Below are 21,785 nucleotides of genomic sequence, written 5' to 3'. Positions count from 1 at the left end.
CGTGTTTACTTGCCAAAGAGGTCAGCTGAAAATATGAACCTTCGGTTGGCCACAAGAACTCAAGAGCCGGCCATGTTGATGGTGTGGGCCGCCATAACAGCCGATGGTCACTCTCCGCTCGTATTAATCGGCAGTGGCATCAGAATAAATGCCGAATATTATCGCGAAAATATTCTGGAGGGTGTATTAAAACCTTGAGCACGCAAACATTATGGCCGCAGATCTCGGACATTCTAACAGGACTCAGCACCACTAAAATGAGGTTCCTCGCTTCATTTCCAGCGCACAATGGCCACCAAAATCTCTGGATACCAATCCGTTGCACTATTGTGTCTGGAGTATTTTGGAAAGCAAGGTTGGCACTAAAACATACCAAAGTGTCGATCACCTCAAGCAAGCGCTTCGCCGGGAATGGGCTAAAATATCGCAGAGCAACATTCGGCCAGCGTGTGACGGTTTCATTTGCCTTTTGAAGGCCATAACTCGAGCCATAGGTGACCAATTCCAAAAAATCCAAACTTATTCTAAAATTTACGCCATTTCTGACATTTGTTGCTTTCATTCAACAATATTTAAAAAATGTTAAAATTGTGGTGTTTGACTTTCTTTCAGTTTATTTCACCCTGTACTACATCCCGTGTACAGATGCAAATTATCGGCCAATATATCTCTGTATGTCTCCAATAAAAAGCCCGAATTTAATATAATCTCAACTCTCCGAAAAATCGGAGTAGTGCCCGAATTGAACTTTTTATACCCTCTGGTACCCAAAGGTAAACAATTCGAACAAATCTACACTAATTCAAAAATTTGATGCTACATCCGAAATTTTTTGCTTTCATTCAATATAATTAAAAAAAATAAACTAAAAATTATGTCGTTTGACTTTGTTACCGTTTATTATGTTACCCTGTAGATATAATGCCTTTAAAAGGTCTTATATACAAAGAAGGCTACAGAAAAGATTATAGATATTCGAAAAGTATTTTGAATTTGTCAGAAAACTACGTTTAGAGAATATCTAACGATAAATAACCTTAAAGGACTGAAGAGGGCTACTGTAAATTAAAAACTCTCTGGATGCTTTCTCTTGATAAAAGTTCTTCTAACGGTATTCTATTATTGGTGTTTCATATATAGGAGGCCTTCTATTTAGATATCTCCCATAAGTAAGATGGTTTTTTAGGTACAATATAGAGCTCCCTTAAAGATTAAATATTGAACTCATGACTTCAAATAACATTCCACATGCCTATTGATAGATTTTTAAAATTTAAAATAGATTTTTTAAATAATAATTAAATCTTTGGAACTTCCCTTGGGTATACAATGTTGCTGCAACATTCATCTTATACCTAGTTCAAATTTCAACATGGCAATGCCTTTTTTCCAAATAACTAATATTGCACCCATCACCAACATGTTGCTAATAAACTAAAGAGAGCCCCCTTTACTATTACAACACTGTTAAATGACTCTCTTACATTACACGATTCTCCCACCCACTGTTAAGTTAACATTTTTTTGCCATATCGTAATGTTTTCGTCTACGATACTCCTCTCGGTGTGTGTGTGTGTGTGTGTGAAATTACAACTACCGCTGGCAGAGAGGCGTTCGTCGTTTGCTCGCTCGTTCTGTTTGGAAATAATATTTGTTTACACTTTAAATTGTCTTTGTTATTCTTGCCACAGTTGTTGCTATTCTTTGGGGTGCTCATGTTGTAGTTGTTGCTATTGTTGTTGCTGGCGTTGTAATAACACGTGGGTGTTTTTGTGAACAACAACAACAACAAAAGGCAATAGCGAGAGAGAGCATAAAAGGCCAATAGAGAATGTTTCTAAATTGTTGGTTCATCATTGTCATCGTCATCATCAATATCCCCATCATCATCATCAATATCCCCATCATCATCATCGCAAGCAACAGAAATGCCTTTGTAGTAACTTTTGTCAATGGACTTTGGAATGAATGATGGGTGCTTGGACTAGATTTAGGAATAGGTGCATCATTTGGATGTGTGTGTGTGTAAAATATTTGACAATGTTTATGTTTTCTATTTTTTCATTTTTGTAGAGGAAAACTGTTGACAATTTCCTTTGTCATATTTATTGGTCTAATATGGTGTCAAACATAATATATGTTTTTGTAGTTATGTTTTTTCTTGGTAAGTTTCTGTATAGATGAAAATTAGTTTTTAAATATTCACCTAGAAAAAGTGTGTCAAGTGAGACTCTATTGGAATAGTGGAAAATCCTCAATTCCAAATGTAAGTATCATCTAAAAAAGGCCCTTTCAGGTAAGCTTAAATAGGATGTAGAACAGCTAATATGGAGGCCTCCATTGACTAACTGAGATAGAGAGATTTTCACGGACGAGCTGATACGGAAACTTTAACAGGTGGCATGATTTGGACACTCTTTCATAAATGAGCTTTAGAAGGGAGTTTTTGAAAGTTAAACTGAATCAGGAAGTCTTTTAAAGTCGAGCTGGAGAAAAACTAACTAAGATGAGAGCCACTATAGACGAACTGAAGCCGGACAACAACGGAAGAACTAAGCAGAGAATTTTACTGACGACGTGCCCTGAAGTGGGGGGGGTCTTTCATAGAAGAACTATAGCATAGAAATTTTTAAGACGAACAGGAGTAAAGAATTTTTCATAGGAGATCTGAAGCAGGGAGTTTCTTATGATGAACTGTAGGGAGCCTTCCAAAGGTAAGCAGAAACAGGGAGTATTTCCCAGAAGAGCTGATGCAAGGAGTATTTTATAGACGAGCTCTAAAGCAGGGAGTCTTTCATAGACGAGCTCTGATGCAAAGAGTCTTTCATAGACGAACCTAAAACAGGGAGTCTTTTATCGACGAGTCTGAATTAGGTAGTCTTTCATAGATGAGCTTGAAGCAGAGAGTCTGTCATAGTCATAGACGAGCCTAAAACATGAAGCCTTTCATAGAAGGATCTGAAGCAGAGAGAATTTCATAGACGAAACTAAAGCAAGGAGTCTTACATAGACGAGCCTAAAACAGGGAGTCTTTCATCGACGAGTCTGAATTAGGTAGTCTTTCATAGATGAGCTTGAAGCAGAGAGTCTGTCATAGACGAAACTAAAGCAAGGAGTCTTACAGAGTACCTTTCACAGAAAAAGTAAGTCAGGGTAGGCATCAGAACTTCTAGGTCTCTGCGGTTACCCATTTTTTTAAACATAAAATATGTTTTGGAGGTCTTTTGTAAATCTTCATAGGTCATCTACAGAAGATCTGCCAAGGGTCTTATTTAAGGAAGGCTATTTACAGGATAAGAGACTTTCCACAGGTTTTTTCCATATAAAAGCCCCTCCAGAGGTCTTCTAAAAGAGCTCTGGTCTTCTAGCGGCTGAAGAACTTTTAAGGCTGTCCAATAGATTTCCTATAGCATACATAATAGAACAAAATGTATAGGTTTTCTAAAGAGAACAGCTCCTACAGGCCTCAAGGATAGTAAATCTTCCTCATGTCTTCTAAAATGAAAAAAAAAAAACTGTCAAAGGTCTTCAGTACATAGGAATCATACTTCCTCAAATAGGGATCTTCCGAAGCTCTTCTATAGATTGTATAAATTATGCAGGTGTTCTGTGTAAAGAAGACCTCCCAGATCTTCCATATGCCTTCCACAGACAGAATTCTTCTTTAGATTATCCTTTAAGAGAAGTCTTCTATAGATTTGTGACCCTCCAGAGCCTTATATTTAGTTATAGACATTTCAGATATATTCCACAGATAGAACCTTCCAGACATATAAAATCTTCTACAATTTTCCTAGGAAACCTGGAGGACTCCCAAGATTTTTTTTATGTATCGTGTACCTCCTACAGGTCTTCTATAAATAGAGGAGTTCCCAGAGGTATTATTTTTTATTGAATATGGGACTTCTTAAATATCTCTCGTAGATAGGAGACGTTTCAAAGGCTCTCCTTTAGAGACAAATGGCTTTCCACGGGTATCCAACAGATAGAGGACCTTCCATTGTTACAATTCTTTCCATAGGACACCTCACATACATAGGAAGTCTTCCACATGTCTTCTGCAGAAAAAAATCAGTAAATAAGAACTATTCTAGAAGCCTTCTTCAGATAGGAGAACTTCCGTATGCAGGCAGGTATTTTGGATATAAAAGACCCACCCTCAGATCTTCTATCCTTCTTTATATTATCATTCAAGAGAGGTCTTCTAGAGACTGGTGACCTTCCTGAGACTTATGTTCACATGAAGGCGTTTTATATATCTTTCAACAAATAAAATACGTTTTAAAGGACTTCCATAGATATTAAATCTTAAGGAACCCACACAGAGTTTTTATGTATCAAATACCTCTCACAAGTCTTCTATAAATAGAGGACTTTCCAGAGGTATTTTTCTTAATAACTTTCTTTTAATAACTTTCGCAGATGGGATACCTTCCAATGGTCCCTTCATAGTTATAAAATCTTCCGCAAATATTCTTCTATATTTTGGATACATACAGATGACTTTCTACGGCTCTAATGTAAATAGAATACCTCCCTCTTCTATAAGTTAAGAACATTCCATAAGTCTTCCATTTGCATTAAAAATTTTCATAGGATTCATGTTTGACACAAGTAGAAAAATATTTACAGGACCTCAATATATGAATGTCCTTTTACAGGTATTATGTTGATAGAAGGCTTTTTACTTGTTTTTCGAATGCAGAATATTTTAAGGTTAAGATTCTAAAGAAAGGAGGCCCATTCCAAGTCTTTTATAGACACAAGGCAGGTCACATGTTATTTTTGCCTAAAAATTCGTTTACAAGTCCTTCTTCGATAGAAGAGTTCTATAAGTCTTTAACAGATTGGAGACATTTTCAGGTCTCTCCATTATATAAGAACTTTTAGTGATCTTCTCTGAGTTATAAATTTTGCTGCAGTTTCCCATAAATAGAAGGTTCTTTGGCAGTTCTCCCATTGACAGAGTAACTTTAACAAGTCTCTTAACAGATAAAAAAACCCTCTTCTTATTTAATAGGGACTGATAACGTTTTAAAGGTTTTCCACAAATACGGAGGACCTACAGATGTAAGACCTCTTATTAATTTTCTATAAAGTACCAGTAGAACAGATTTTCTGTGCATGGGACGACCTTTCAAAATACTCTTTGAAACCAACGAATTTTTACCAACCCTCTATAAATGCTAAATATTTTTAAGGCGTTTAAAGTCTAAAAGCTCCTTTACCGAACTTCAATGGCTGGAATATTTTTAACATAGCTCCTATGAAGAGCAATCCTTCTAATATTCTTCCATGAAGAGATAATAATTGTCTTTACTTCTGGAAATCATTCTATTTTGCATTTCTCCCATTTCCATTCGCCCCTTTAATGACATTCCATAAATCATAGTTATATTGCAAAATCTAGCCATAAACAATATATCAATATTATAATCCAAAAAATATTATTTATTTATGTATTTCCAAATTTCAAACAAACAATATTTTGGATGTCAAAATATTTTCATATGAATTGCCAAATAACCATGGTCCGGTAAATTATGATAATTCATAAATCTTTTCCACCACAAATCCAATTCAATACAAACAAACAAATTACAAATATTAATCTCAGAACTTAAGTGGAATTGTTTTCCCTTGGCTTCTTAATTACTGCAATAACAAATTGACCAAAGAAGCACAACAAATACCACGACTGAAAAATGAAAACAATATCCGTTAAAGAACGTCATTAACGCCCCAAATTTTAAAACAATTAATCATTCAAACATTCAGAGCGAGAAACACCAGCCATGTATTTTCACACATATGACCGGCCAGACTGAAACAATTTCGAATTGGAAATTATTCTAGGAAATAGATATTTAGATGGGCCACAGGTCAAATGCGAGCCAACCTCCAGAGAAACGAAAATAAAAAAAAAAACAACAATCACATAGATCAATTAGTTCGAAAATTCTGAAAATCTCACGAAAAATGGATCATTAACATCAAAAGTAGAAAAGAAAACTTAAAACAGAGCAACCAGTTCTTTATGAGAAGTCAGAAAATTTTAGTTTGGAATACTCATTTGGCATTTGAAGGCATTCCCCCTTCTGTATTTTTGTTTTGCTGGAATTTAGATTTTGGTGCCAAACAGACAGTCCATAAAATCCAATGAAAAATTGAAACTGAGAAGGCGTGTGGCAAAATGTCAAAAATCTATAGTTTTGGGTGGGTGGAATTTTTATACGATCTTAGCAGAAATTTCAAATATTTTGAAAAAAAATTTAAAAAAAAAAATGATATTCTCTCATCTAGTCCTCTTGGGCTGACGACGATCAATCTGTCATTAGATGTGTCATAAATCATTTGACACTCAACTGAATGTGTGTCTGTCTTTGTTGGATGCATGACAGAACACCACATGTTTTTCACACACAAACTGCATTAACCCACACCAGAATTTGGTATTCCCAGCCCTCGATTTCTTATTATCATATCCAGAAGTCAACATCATCATTGATGGTATATGTATCTTTTTCTATGGAGTAATAAGAAAAATTATCCATTTTTTATATTTATGTAAACGATTTGTTCTTGATATACATATGTATATACATTTGTTGTTGTTGTTTTCGTTTTTTCAAGAAAACAACAGGCCAATCACTTAACACTTGAACATTTTAAATGTTGGGCGCCACTTTAGTATTTACAATCCAATTCGAGAGCCACCACCACCACATGCTGTTCAGCAAGCAACTTCATCAACAGCTTCATGTGTGCTGAATATTATTTTGAGGGAGAAGTTTTAGCAAATCTCATAATTCATAGACTTCTGGAATTCAAATTCTTTGACATTTCTTGACAGATTTTTGTTGTCTCTTTGACGTTTTCGAAAGGGAGCTAGTAATGTCGAGTATTGAAAGTTTGTTTCAGTAAATGAATCACATCGAATTGTAATTCAATGAAATAAAGCATTAAGAACAGGGTCTAATATATAAAGAAGACAAGAGGAGAAGCATACATTTTCCTGGAGGAAATACGTTCATGTACGACATCCTCCAAAAAAAAAGTTGTCTATCAAGTGAATACTTTTAAACGGATTATTACTCATAAGAGGCGTGTAAAAAGACTGCAATCTTTAGAAGGTCTATCTATAGGAATCCTGAAATGGGTCAGGGTAATCTATAGAAGACCTGCAAAAGGTCTAGAGATGACCTATAAAAAGCCTTTGTCCCTAAAATAGCTGTTAAGACTCTTCTTTCTCCAAAAAACTTGCTTCTCTTTTTAATGGATTGAAAATAATAGTATAATCTATAAAAATGCAAAGTAAAAACCCAAAAGTTGTGAATTCGAAAATCGAGATCTGCAGGAGAAATATTTAATATGATACATATTTAAGACTTTTAACAACAATTAGACTTTTGATTAACAATTTGTGTTCGGTGCAACATTTTTAACTCAACATCCGACTTGCTCGATTTTACTTTCGAGTAAAAAATATTCGAGAGCGAAAGTGCTGCAAAATTACGAGTTTTACAAGAAGTTCATTTTTTTCATGAAAAAAGTGTGAAAGTCGAGAAGTGAAAAACATAAGCAAGGGACCGTCCGTCCTTCCATGTATTCTTGTGAACAAAATTCAGGCATTTATTGTGATGAAATTTTCCAAACAAAATGTGTTTGACTTAAGGACGAACCCTATTGAAATCGGTTATAATCGGATCGTATATATATCTTCAGCAGATTTTGAGTCAAATTTTATCAAAATCGGTTCGGACCAATATACATCTTCGACCGATGTCGTGTTAATTGTGCACCAAATGGCCAATATAAGTCCAGCTGACCTGACCATTTTGGCACATCAGACCGTATTTAATGTAGAAGCAAGTACATCAAATTCGGTGAAAATCAGTTCAGATTTGGTATTTAAGTCCCTCACATTCGTAATATGCATTCGACAACAATGATATTTGGTACCATAAATCTTATAGACCTCTGAAATACCTTTGCTAAATTTTAACGAGGTCGGCTAAGATTTGGATATAGCTCCCATATATATCCTTAATCCGATTTCAGGAGTGAATTTAGGGACGTACGTACCCATTTTGTGGAACTCGACTCCGATATATATTTTTTTAATATAATCCTTCTCGAAGTGAAATCATACACTTTATAACAATGTTATTTGGTATAAAAGTTAAGTAAGTCTCCGTCAAATTTCGTGAAAATCGATTCAGAATTGGATATGCCTCACATAGTTCCCTGTGAATTCAAACTATAACTGCTCGAAAGCCAAATGGTGATAGGTGGTATGATATAATTTAAATAAATTCTTTTATCACGGGAGCTCTACTAAATATGCATTGTGGTGCGGGGTGTCATATAGTCAGCCCCGCCCGACTTTTGAGTTTCTCTTTGTGTGTGTATTTTTTTCTTTTTTTTTTTTTGGAAAACCTTTTTGTGAAAAACTTTCAAAAGTCACTTAAGTGCATAAAGGCGCATATAAAAGGTAATCTGTTCATAGAATTTGTCTATCTATATATTATTGACCTTTTTTAGGTATTCTACGGACAGAAAACTATGGCCAGTATCTTCTGTACATAAAGCACATAAAAAATCTTCAGTCAATAAAGAAACTGTCTATTGAAGACTTTAATAGGTATTCTATTAGACCTTTAGAAAATTCTAAAGAAATGAAAGAATACCTAAAAAATTTTTCCCATCTATGGAAGGATCTTTTGACGGAATTCTTTTTTTTAAGGGACTCTTTTCTATTAATAGGAGAATTTTTGCCTTCCTACGGTCTGTGAAAGATCCACAGAAAGCCTTCTATTCACAGATGACCTATAGAAAGTCTTTAATTTGGGGAAGTCCTGAAACGGATTTTCTATCTATTAAAGATCTGCTAAAGATCTTAAATTTTTAGAAGACCTGTGGAAGGTTTTCAATTTATTAAATGCCTATTAAAAGTTTTCAGTCAACAAAAAGACATTTGGAAGGTTATGAATCCATTAATAAAATTTTAGCAAAGATCCTTCCGTGATAAGAGGCATCTAGAAAATTTGTAAAACTGCCTTTTCTTTGTCCAGAAAAGTCTTCCTTCTATAAAAGATTTGACGAAATTTTATATCTTTAGAGACCCATCCTATGGATGGCCTATAGAAATTCTTCCATGTATAGAAAATCGTCTGCATTCTATATTTAAGACTATCCAGTGAACTTTTAAGCCTTTCTACTTATTGAAAACCTGTAGGGGACATTGAATATGCAGAAGTCCCGAAGAAGGCATTTTGATGATAAAACACCTACAAAGTATCTGTTGAAAGACCATCATTTATAGAAAGTCAGTTAAAAATTTTCTATCTAGAGAATTTGCATATTTTAAGTAGAGAAGGCCTGCTGAAGCACCGACGCAGTCAGGACCTTTAGAACCACCGACGAAATGAACAAGTTTTAAATATTTTTGAAACATTTTGTTTGAAAATCTATTGTTTGTTTGGCAAAGTCTGTGTGCAGAAGGCCTTCTATTTTTTGACTTGTTGTTTATATCAAACTTGTTGAGTTTATAATCATAAAAAGACTTGTAGAAGGACTTTTATTTCTAGGGATCACCTTGGTTCTTATCATCTATAGAAGACCTGCATTGAGTTTCTCTCGGTTTTCTATCCATAGAGGACCTGCAATATATCATTTTCGCACGATGCTAGAGGGTCATGTGCAAAGGGGTCATCATTTCTATCGAATATTTTTAGAAAATCTTCCTTTTATAGAAAATCTCTATTTTACACCTTTGTCATAAGAAGGCGTTAAAGTGCCGTTCTTATACAGGAAAATGTTCCATGACCTCAAGTACACCTGATATTTAAATGGTCAGCTATTTAAACTGCCAAAGGTAAAGGACTGTAAAATGCTTTCTTTTCCTATTTTATTAATATTCTTCTTTGATTTCCTTTGTATTGGTAGGTATAATTTAGGTCGTATATATTTTCTAATATCCTTCTTTACTCAGTTTTTTTTTGTTTAAATCCTTGTTGACAACATTTGGTTTAAGAATTTTACAAAATTTATATTGTATAATCCTTATTTTACTTCTTGCTATGAATAAAAAAAGTTAACTCGCACCACATGTGGTGTGAATTTGAGAAGCGTTACAGTTTACAAGGAGACTGTGGCAGCAGCATCAGCCAGTCAGTCGGCCTTAACCTACAAAGGATAACAGTTGGTGTTAAGATTTTTTAAAATGTGCTAAGTCTAAGTGGTGGTATTTGGTGGTGATACTTAGAAAGCGGGTGATAAATGTTCGCTATTAAAAAAATGGTGTCAGGGAGAATGTTGAATAAAGAAGTTAGCCGTAAAGTACGGAGTATAGGTATATTTTCTTATTTCCTATACATCTATGAAAAATATAAGCTATTTACAACTTTAGCAGCAGAAGTGTGAAGGGGAGCTAATATGGGTTCAATGTGTATTACTTTTGACATACATGTTGCCGTAACCTTAAAAGTATCATAGGTTTATTTAATTATATTCCCTAGCCGAATATCTTGTGTTCAAATTTAAGATCATCTATTAGTTTGAAATTAGGGGCTACATAAAACTTCCGGGTGATAATATACACATATTTGTATTTTCCATACATCTATGAAAAATTTAAGATATTTAAAACTTTAGAAGCAGAACTGTGAAATCAAGCTAATTTGGGTTCAATGTGTGTCACTTTAGACTTAAATGTTACCGTAACCGTAAAGTAAAGTGACATAGGTTTATTAAGAATTTTAATTATATTCCTCAATCGAATATGTTGTATCCAAAATTCAGCTCAATTAGTTTTAAATTAGGGGTTTTATAAAAAATCCGGGTGATAATATAGTGGTGCCCAATTGCTAGGTTAAAATCGATACTAATTATAACGTTAAATTTTGGCAAATAACAAATTGTGCCACTGCATACATAAATGGCGCCCAACGTGGGGTTACTAATGTTTCACCAATTTATATTTGTAACATACATGCAATATTTTGCCATGAGTCACCTTTCAAGTATTCTCTTTCTTGCTGCAATAACGCACATTGAACGCTAAATGCTTACCAAATCACCATAATTATACGCCTTGCCATTTTCAATTTGATTTTCTTTATTTGCTTTATTATTAATAATTTCCCTTTAATACAAAACAGATAAAATTTTTTTCCACAAAAAAAAAAACTCCACATGTCTTCATGGGCATAAATGATTTTTCATGTGTAACTCTTTCACGCTGACGAAAAAGACGGATTATTGACAGCTGTCTGTTTGCCTATAAAAAGGATTTCTTTCAATTCAATCACTTGAGTTGCCCTCTATTACTCCTTGCCTTGTGTGTTGCGAGATTTCCAGTATTTTATGGGCCTTGTTTTTAAGGTCAATGATTTTTCACACAACCATTTCTAGTTCGATGAAGACAGAAGAGGAGACCTTCTACATATTTTTGTTTGTTACTCTATTTTTCCTTTTTTGTTTTCTTTTTGTAAAAATCAAATGTCGAATTGATTATTTATGACACAAGAACACGTATGGAAAATATTAACGATCCACACCGCACACATGCATACATACACACATGCTTTGTATTTGTAGGTGTGAGTGTGATTGTGTGTGTGTTTGATTCGGCTTTGCGGAATATCGAGAAATAAATGTGAAAAGAAGACACGCTGTGGAATGAATACCGTCAGCCTTGTGGAGGTGACGATGACGAGTTTGATGCATTCAATGGTGTTGACAGCTGCTAACATATGTCAAATTGACATGCAAAAGAAGCGTTTCTCTGTTCGTTACATGATAATGATTTTGATGTGAGTTTAATACAAAACAATATTGGCGTTTTGTGTGAAATTTTTGCGGTATTTTACTGGGCACGTAAAATTAGCGAAATTACTTTCACATGTGAAATGAAAGTATATGTTTCTTGGGATGAAGAGGACATTTTCGAATCCAAATTATCCAACCCAGACCATTTAGTTCTCGATATTTTAGGTATTAAAAATTGAATATTTATGTATGAATTTTTGATGGATCCAATGGCGCCCAACTTGAACCAGGATCTTCTAATCTTTATATTTAAAGCTTATGATCAAAAACCATTATATGCCAAATAGCATTGCTATAGAGTGCATGATATCACTTCTAGAAGTATTATATTTAAAAAATGTATATCGGAGCAGAGTTCCACAAAATATGAAATTCACTCCATTTGGGCTGATATTAGCCATTATTTGCACAATATACCTGAAATTGAGCTATATCCAAATCCTAGCCGATCTCGTTAAAATTTAGCAAATATATTTCCGAGCTCTATAAGATATCTGGTAAAAAATATCATTGTTGTCGAATGCATATTACGAATGTGAGGGACAAATACCAAATGTGAACCGATTTTCACCGAATTCGATGTAATTGCTTCTAGTCGGAATACGGTTGGATGTACCAAAATCCAGGACTTTGGGACAGATATTGATCATTTGGTGCACAATTAGGAGCTACATTCAAATCTGAACCGATTTTGATAAAATTTGGCAGAGGTATTTCCGAGCTTTATAAGATATCTGGTACCAAATATCATTGCTGTCGAGTGCACATTACGTATGTGAGGGACTTAAAATCCCAAATCGGATGAAACATATTTGTGGGAGCTATAGCTATATCTGAAGCGATTTTCCAAATTTGATGTACTTGCTTCTAGACTGAATTCGGCCAGATGTAGCAAAACCCAGGACTTTGGGACAGATATTGGCCATTTGGTGCACAATTAGCCCGAAATCGGTTGAAGATATATATGGGAGCTATATCCTGACTATGGGTCTATCTCGCTTCGTTCTCCATGTTACAAACAAATGCACAAAGACATAATATCCTTACCACTATGTGGTTTAGGGTATAAAAAATGATAAGAAGAAGTTTAAATTTATAATGCGAAATCGAATGGCGCCCAACGTTAATTCATGTGAAAATAAAAATTTAAAAAATACAGCAAATGTCTTTAATGTACAAATCTAAAAAAATTTCGCCAAGCATGGAATCATTTTGATTTTCAGTCAGATCGTATTTTGTGATTCAGGTGTGATTTTTAATTACATGGCGCCCAACGTGGGGAAATTGGAGTGTCCGTTAATGGAGAAGAGTATTTATTAGAAAAATGGTTTAAAGACGCTGGTGTAAGACGTTCTGAATAGCGCATTTCAAATAAATGGCGCCCAACGTGAATACACTGAAATGTCTTCTGCAGGAGTAGGGTTGTAAAAAAATGTCTTTCTCAAAAAAAACAACCATCGAGAATTTTCCTTTCTTTGGAAGATTTCTCATAAGGTCAAATGTCTCTAAAAATCACCAGACTTCGTTTTACTTAGGCGATCGAGGTCGCTTTGAACGATATCATGGGTGTAGGAAATATTTTGGGGGGATTCGATCCTTAGCAAAATGTGAGACATCATAGACCCAAGAAAAGATTTGAAAGGGGTTCTTTCAAAGTATGTTTGCGATGTATTTGCCACTCTTTTATAGATTTTTATGAAAGTCATATAGAAACGACTTTACTAAGGTCAAATTCCATATAAAAACCTTCATCCATACAAGGTCTTCAGAGAAATTTCTGTCTCTATAACATGTGATAGAAACATATCGGGAGATAAATATCGCTCTCGAAAGATATTTTTTTAAAGCGTACAATTAAAAAAGGAGCTTATGGAGATTTCCTGCCAATGGAAGGTCTATATTAGGTTTACAGTCTATATTAGGTTTTTAGAAAGTTCTTAAGTTCTGAAACGTATTTTGAAATGTATTTTTTCTCTATTCAAAGGTCGCCTTCTTTTATAACGCATATTGAGAGACTCCCGAATTTGCTTTAATATTAAGCTTGTTCCCGAACATACTTATGTGACATTTAAAGTCCTTGTTTTTTGTATTTAAGCCGCCATTATCCCGAATTACATATTCTCACATCTCTCCCTCAACTCTTCATGATACTCATATTAAATAAGATGAATCACCTTGAAAAACTTTTCCCAGCCAAAAGAACCCTCTTAACTAAAGTTTGGCAGACTCTTTAGAAATATTTAAATCTCGAAAAATAGTAAACACAACGCAAAGAGGTGAGGATGGCGATGGCATTGCGACAAGATTTCATTTCACTTTTACTGTCCCCCATTATTCAGCCAACTACAAGAGGAGTACCATGTTTCAATGGAACACACGCAGAAAAAAACGGAGACAAAACAAAAAAGCAAAGCCGCCAAAACAAAGGAGGAATTTTAATTTAATTAAAACAACGACAACAACAGCAATCACACACAGAAAGACGACACTGACACCCAAGCGACAAACAGACAGACAGGCAGACTGAGAGACGGATAGACAACATCAAATATCACACTGCTCCGAGGCTTAAACATTGAAAATCATGTTCTGTTCATTCTTACAGAAGCGCAATTTTGAGATGGGATGGGGGGAGGAGCCCTAAGTGAGAAATTCGCCAGCTTACAAGCGAAACTACATAAAAATTCCCGCTTGAGATTTTTGACAGACATTTTGGCATTGTTTTGTCTGTGATACGGCGGAATAATTGTTTTTGGGTGATTATGCGGATAACTAAATAAGTTTTGGGTGAGAGAGTGAATGAGTTCTGTTTAAAAAGTGGTATGAGCAATGTGTGCAGGCTGACAGACAGTTTAGCAAGTCGAGGCTTCTGGAAATAGTTAGATTTGTAATGGTTGGCTGTTGAATTTTGAATTTTTGTAGAGGTGTCAGAAAGACAGCCAATGTCAGAAACAATGAAATGCCATACAACAATTGTTGAGTGTTTTTTCATGAAATTCTTAAATATTTAATAATAGAATTGAAATACGTTTCCATTACTAATTATTAATTGTTTTGGAATTTCTATGACAGTTGCTAATTTTGTAGAGATTGACAGGTATTTTTAAAATTTGATTGAGAATTTATGGGTTTGTATATAAAACTGCTGTAATCCTTAATTGAATTTCTGCCACAGGTCTTCTATAAATGTAAGAGACTATATAAGCGACTTAATATATTTTGTGGTCTCGCCTAACTGGAAAAAAAGCGAACAAGGTTAAAAGGTATCAGACGGTTTTGCCGACAGATGTATACAATCAGCCAATGTTCGATTATTTAAATATATTTTGACTTGCGTTATGATTATTCAAATTGTTGACCCTCTATGGAGTAGGTTCCGAAGGAATTGGGCCAATATTGTCCATTTCGTATCGGTCCTAAATAAATATGAGATAAATATTGCGACGTGCCAAGTTTTGACTTTATTGGTTACTTTCTTCACTTTATATGAGATATGTGATAATTTTTAGAAAATGTTAAAATCTGCTTGAGGTACCAGATATAGTCGAGCGAAGTATTAAATTTTCATACTTCATATATAACAGATAAAAATATAGGTATGGGCCTAACTAAAAAATAATTCGAATATCCAATTTCATATTCATCTCAGGTTTCTAGTTAAGAGATAAAATGTATTAAAAATTGTGACCCTTTGTGGGTAAGGTAGGGGTTCGCATGTCATGTTTACCAAAGATATTGCGTTAACAAAACTGTGTGTGTGAAATTTGAGGGGAGTAGAATGCATATTTCGATTTCTTTGAGCGTTTTGTTTTCCAAACTCTTTAACCCTATGTGGGCAAGGTACCATAAAAAATGGACCGATCTCTATCATCTTTATAACAGATCTTGTGTTGATGGAAATATTGACATGTGCCAAGTCTGAATGGAATCGGATGTTAATTTCGCGTTTTTTGAGGTTCATGGATATTCAAAATGTTGACCCTTTGTGGGATACGTACCAGAAGGAGTGATATCACAGGAGATCTTGTGTTAGTAGAAATAATGGGATGTGTGAAAGAAGAAAGAAGATAAACCGGATACTTATTTCGGTTTTTTGATCGTTATGGTTATTCAAAACTTTTACCTTTTATGGGGGATGTACAAGAAGGAATGGTCTGATCTCTACCATCTTTATAACAAATCTTGTCTTGATAGAAATATTGAGGTGTGCCAAATCTGAGTGGAATCGGATGTTAATTTCGCGTTTTATGAGCTTCATGGATATTCAAAATGTTGACCCCTTTGTGGGGGAGATGCCGGAAGGAGTGAACTGATATGTTTCATCTTCATACCAGACGGCGGATTAATAATAAATAAATTGATGGCAATCGGACTAGTACATCAAATTGTATAAGAGATATAATTATTCAAAATTCTGAACCTTTGTGAGGTACTTGATGGAGCGGACCGTTATTGTCCATTTTCCCACCTGGCCTAGCATTGATGCAAATATCAGGAGTTGCAAAGTTGGAGTAAAATCGAATTATCCCTTCACTTTCTGTGCAGTATTTTTTTTTTTTTTTTTTTTAAATTTTAACCTTTTGTGGGGATGTACAAGAAGGAATGGACCGATATTGCCCATCTTCGAACTCGATCTAAGTTTGACAATAATATTACGAATTACCAAATTTGGACCAAAACGGATACTCTCTTAGAGATTTATCGTACGCATCAACCAGACGGACGGACGGACATCGACTCCAAATGTCCAAAGAGACCTAGCGTCTAAAGCCGTTATTTCGATGAGGCACATTTTGGCCGCATCAAATGATATATTCCCTCTCCAGACACATGGTTGAGGGTATAAAAAGCTTTCAAAAAAATCTCTCGAAATTTTTAACTCCTGGGGCTGGATTCTTGTTCTATGGCCCAGGTCTAGGTTAGAGTTGAACAACTCTCTTTTCGGATCTATGCACCTCATTTTGGTATAAGGACATCAATTTAGATAGAAAAACAACACTTTTTGCATTAACTTGCTGCAAGATCTATAAATGCTACAGGTGGGGTCCTACATCACAGAATGGTGTACGGGAAGGAGTTCTGCTACTGTGGGTGCCTCTCCTGTTGTTTTGAGTCACTCGAATTCATTTTCATAAAATAAGTTGAATACTATACAAACATTTAAAAAATGTACAAAAATAGCAAAAAAAAAAAAAAGAAACTGATCCAACCAAACAATTTAAGCTAACATCATTTACAATAAGTTTACGAAACAGAAAAAAAACGAAACTCAATAATACTCTTGAATTATTAACAACCAAATAAACACACATACTCGTACACACACCCCAACACAATCTTTAAAAAGGGAAGAGTGTAAAAAATTCACTTCAAGGATTACAAATCCTTTTATGGAACACTTATCACACAACAACAGCAGCGATGCCAGCAAAAACACACATCAACACTTAAAAACAGCTGCCAGGGTAAATCTGACAGGCTGACTCTCAATGTTAACGACTTTTCAAATTGGCAGAATAAAAATTTTCCCGAAAATAACAGAAATTTTGTAACACTTCAACTTTTCAACGCTTTTTCGCCATTATCCCAGTTTGTGTTGTTGTTGTTACTGTGTTGGTATTTGGAACTCAGATAATCCTCTTATGCCAACTGCACTTAAGTAAATACGAGAGCATACACAAACATGCAAACAAACAGAGCTGAAGACAGACAGACAAACAGTTCTACATGGGATTTCTGGCATGGCAAAGGAAGCATGAATCTGTGCTACTGAAATCCTCCCACCCAGGGTATTTTCCTTTCCCACCTCATACCAACCTCAGACCGAGAGGTGCTGATTATTTTGGTTTCGCGTTTTATTTATTTACTTTTTTATTCAAACAAGGAGAAAAAAGGATAAATGATTCCTCCGTGATAATCGGGAGCAGGAGCAAGGATAAAAAGGAGTTGAGTTAGAATGCCAAAGATGTATATATTTTTTTTTTGGATGCTGATAATGACGATGATGATAATGCCACTGATGATGTTTATTCCTTGACACACTCACTGGAAAAAACATGTATGATTTTTGTTTACAATTCATATATGTTTACGAAGTAAAACAGATTCCTTTCTATCTTTCGTTTTTTTTTTGCCTTTTGTGAAACCAGTCTGTGTGTAACTTGACACAATGTCATTGTAAACGGAAACGGAAAGAAGTGTAAGAAACTTCAGCAACCAACCAGCCAGCCAAGCGAGAGTGGCAATGCATGCATTTAACAACATTTCTTTTCAGTATCAGCCAAAGAGATTATGGTGGCAACAAATTGTTGCACAAATATTTACACACTTAAGCAATTTTCTTAAGCCTTTTCTTCTTCGCCTGCTTCTTCTTCCTCTCGTGTCACTCAGTCAGTCATTCAGCCATGCAGTTAGTCAGACAACTCTAATGTTGTTATAACTTGCATGAGTAATTCATAAACTTGTAAAAGGGGGTCATTGATGGCTGGGTGATTTTCAAGGTACCCTATCCATGTTAAAGGTTCTTTGCAGGCATTAGGGTCTTAGAGGTTTTTGAATGGATAAAGGACCAACTGGAGTCTATATTATTAAACGATTTTCATATACAGTATACTTATATATAAAATCTTCTCTACACAGAAAACACCTAAAAGATCCTTCTAAAATAAGAGGCCCATTGGCTATCTTCTACATATCGATCTCCCATAAAAAGTCTTCAACACATATAATACCCATAGAAGGGCCATAGAAAGAGCTTTAGAGCGTTGAATATTTTTTGGAAATTTTGTGAAAAGTAACCTCATCAAAGGACCTCTGTATACCTCTAAGAGAAATTTTCTATATTAAAGACACATACAAGACCTTATTTTCACAGAAGACCTGATAAAATCCCTATCTATAATCCTCTTTATATAGAAGACCAATTAAAGTTTTTTCTGTATAGAGCACGCATTAAGATCTTCTATATGTAGAAGAGCCATAAAATATATTTTATATATTGAATACCCGATAACAATCGTCCATATGTCAAGGACCCATAAAGTGTACATTATAAAGTAATTGGTTTATTGGAAAATCCGAACGATATTCTAAACGGAGATAAAGGGAAATGTCTGATTTACGGAAAACTTTCTTAAGTCGTCTATTTTACAAAATAACTGTCATAAATAAGTTCTGCATCGCAGTCAACGAATTTGAAGGAACAATCTCAGCAATAAGATCTAGAACTCGGCTACTCCTCCAATTTATATATTTATATATTATAATTTACAATTTATATATTATAAAAAAGCTGTAAGTTCGGCAGGGCCAAAATTTGAATACCCTCCACCATTTGGAACGAATTTGGCAATTTTCAAAAAAATACAAAATCAGTCAAAAATTCTGTTAAAATCTTAAAAATACCAAATGTCGCCGTCATATTAGAGTCTAAACGACGACGTGGACCTGCTTAGGCAACTTTTGTCATTAGCCATTACAATATTCAAATGTGAAACTTGAAAAAAATCGGTGAATAAAGAAGGTAAAATCATGAAAATACCGAATTATCGGGAGGTACCGTTATATGGGGGCTATACCAAAACGTGGACCTGCATAGAGCCTTTTCTGTCATAGGCTGTAGTATCCATTACGAACTTTAAATACCAAATTTGAAACGATTCCGGTGAATAATGCCGCTAAAATTATCAAAGTACCGAATATCGGGAGGTACCGTCATATGAGGGTTATACAGATAATTTTCTGTCTTAGGCTGTAGTATCCATTACGAACTTCAAATACCAAATTTGAAATAATTCCGGTGAATAATGTCGCTAAAATCATTAAAATACCGAATATCGGGAGGTGCCGTTATATGGGGGCTATATGATAACTTGGACCTACATGGCCCATTTACGAACTTAACCTGCCTACTGGGAAAATATACATGTGTGCAAAATTTTAGCCTTCTATCTCAATTTGTTCGAAAGATAGCTTGATTACAACAGACAGACAGACAGACAGACAGACAGACGGACAGACAGACACACAGACAGACAGACGGACATGGCTAAATCGTCTTAAAATTTTACGCTGATCAAGAATATATATACTTTGTTGGGTCTGACATGAATATTTCGAGGAGTTACAAACGGAATGACAAAATTAATATACCCTCCATAGTATGGTGGAGGGTATAAAAACATTAAGTACGGCCGGTCCAAACTTTTAATACCCTCCACCTTAGGGTAAAGTAAACATTAGAAGAAATGTGGCCATTAATATGCCAAATATCGGCAGGCACCGTTATATTGGGGCTATACCAATTCGTGGACCTACACATGCAATGTTTCGCCAAAGGAGCTAGAACCCATTGTGACCTACAAATACCAATTTTCAGACAAATCCGTGAAAAAATGTGGCAAAAAAATTGAAATACCGAATATCGGGAGGTACCTTTATATGGGGGCTATACCAAAACGTGAACCCATACATGCAACGTTTTGCCACACGTATAGGGACCCGTTATGACCTACAAATACCAATTTTCAGACGAATCCGTGAAAAAATGTGGCATAAATCATCAAAATACCGAATATCGGGAAGTACCGTTGTATGGGGACTGAACCAGAACGTGGACCGATATATCTTATTTTCAATACCAACCATCCTAGACACAACACAAATTTCTCTGCCAAATTTTGGCGATCTACGTCAAATACTGTGAGCTGTATCGTGATTTCAACAGACGGACATCGTTAAATCAACTTAGAATTTTATGCTGATTATGAATATATATACTTTATGGGGTCTAAGACGAATATTTAAGGATGTTACAAACGGAATGACAAAGTTAATATACCCTCCTTTCCAAGGTGAAGGGTATAAAAATACTGAATATCGGAAGGTGTCGTAATAGGGGGCTATACGAAGGCGTGAACCTGCACGGAAAATTTTCTGTCATAGGCTGTTGTACCCATTACGAACTTCAAATACCAAATTCAAAACATTTCGTCTGCAGGACTTTCGGTATAGAAAATGGCCTATATAGGTTCCCGGTTTGGTATAGCCTCCATATAACGGTACCTCCCTATATTTGGTGTTTTGATGATATAAATTGTTTCAAATTTCGTATTTGAAGTTCCTAATGGGTACTACAGCCTATGATAAAAAAATTACTTATACATGCCCGCATCTTCGTTTAAACCCCAATATAACAGTAACTCCCTACATTCGACATTTTTATAATTGTTAACAGTATTTTTGGATCAGCGTAATATTCTAAGACGATCTAGCAATGTCCGTCTGGCTGTTGTAATGACACTATCTTTCGAACGTAGCTCAATTTATTGCTACAATTTTACATACATGCATAGTTTACCAGTAGGCAGGTTAAGTTCGTAAATGTGCCATGTCGGTGCATGCTTTCGTATAACCCCCATATAACGGTACCTCCCGATATTAACCCCCGTTCTCTTCAATTCTACGAAATTTCTGTTTAAATTATATCTAATGAAAATTTGGGATATATAGGTGCAATCATTAGGTATGTTTCTCCAAAAAGGGCACACATATAGAAGTGGTCAGATGTTGAGAGCATATTTTTGTAGGAACATCCTTTTAATTAGTATTCCTTATTTGTTTGCTATGATGGAGATTGGAATCTGTGACCTTAGGTTTTATAGTCATAGAATGTGCTTAGTCGTCGAGGTAAAATAAAAGTAAGGCTTTTTGCCTCGTAAAGAGGCCAATTTAAGTCTATCGGAATTATACACGAGAAAAATATATTTTCTGTTCCTCCTTATGCTCCACACAAATGCACGATATCCCTATACCGCACTTTTATTGTGTAGGGCGTATCAACAAAATATGAAAAGTAAAAGATGAAGATGACAAAGTTAACTTTTTAACACCAAAAACTCTTTTTGAAATTGAATGAATTGCAAAGAGGGGGTGCATTTACAGAACACAGTTG

The 21,785-nt window shown here is 35.0% G+C and overlaps 1 protein-coding gene across 1 annotated transcript in view; it reads right to left on the bottom strand.

Annotated features, from left to right (window-relative positions):
• Positions 1-21,785, bottom strand: part of LOC101895138 (kinesin-like protein CG14535) — a 166,514-nt gene that overhangs the window by 66,167 nt on the left and 78,562 nt on the right. The window lies entirely within an intron of this gene.

This window comes from Musca domestica, unplaced genomic scaffold, assembly GCF_030504385.1.
Source record: "Musca domestica strain aabys unplaced genomic scaffold, Musca_domestica.polishedcontigs.V.1.1 19, whole genome shotgun sequence".
In the NCBI taxonomy this organism is placed as follows: Eukaryota; Metazoa; Arthropoda; class Insecta; order Diptera; family Muscidae; genus Musca; species Musca domestica.
Note: the sequence above shows the minus strand (reverse complement) of the source record. Positions and strands in the feature narration are given on the sequence as shown.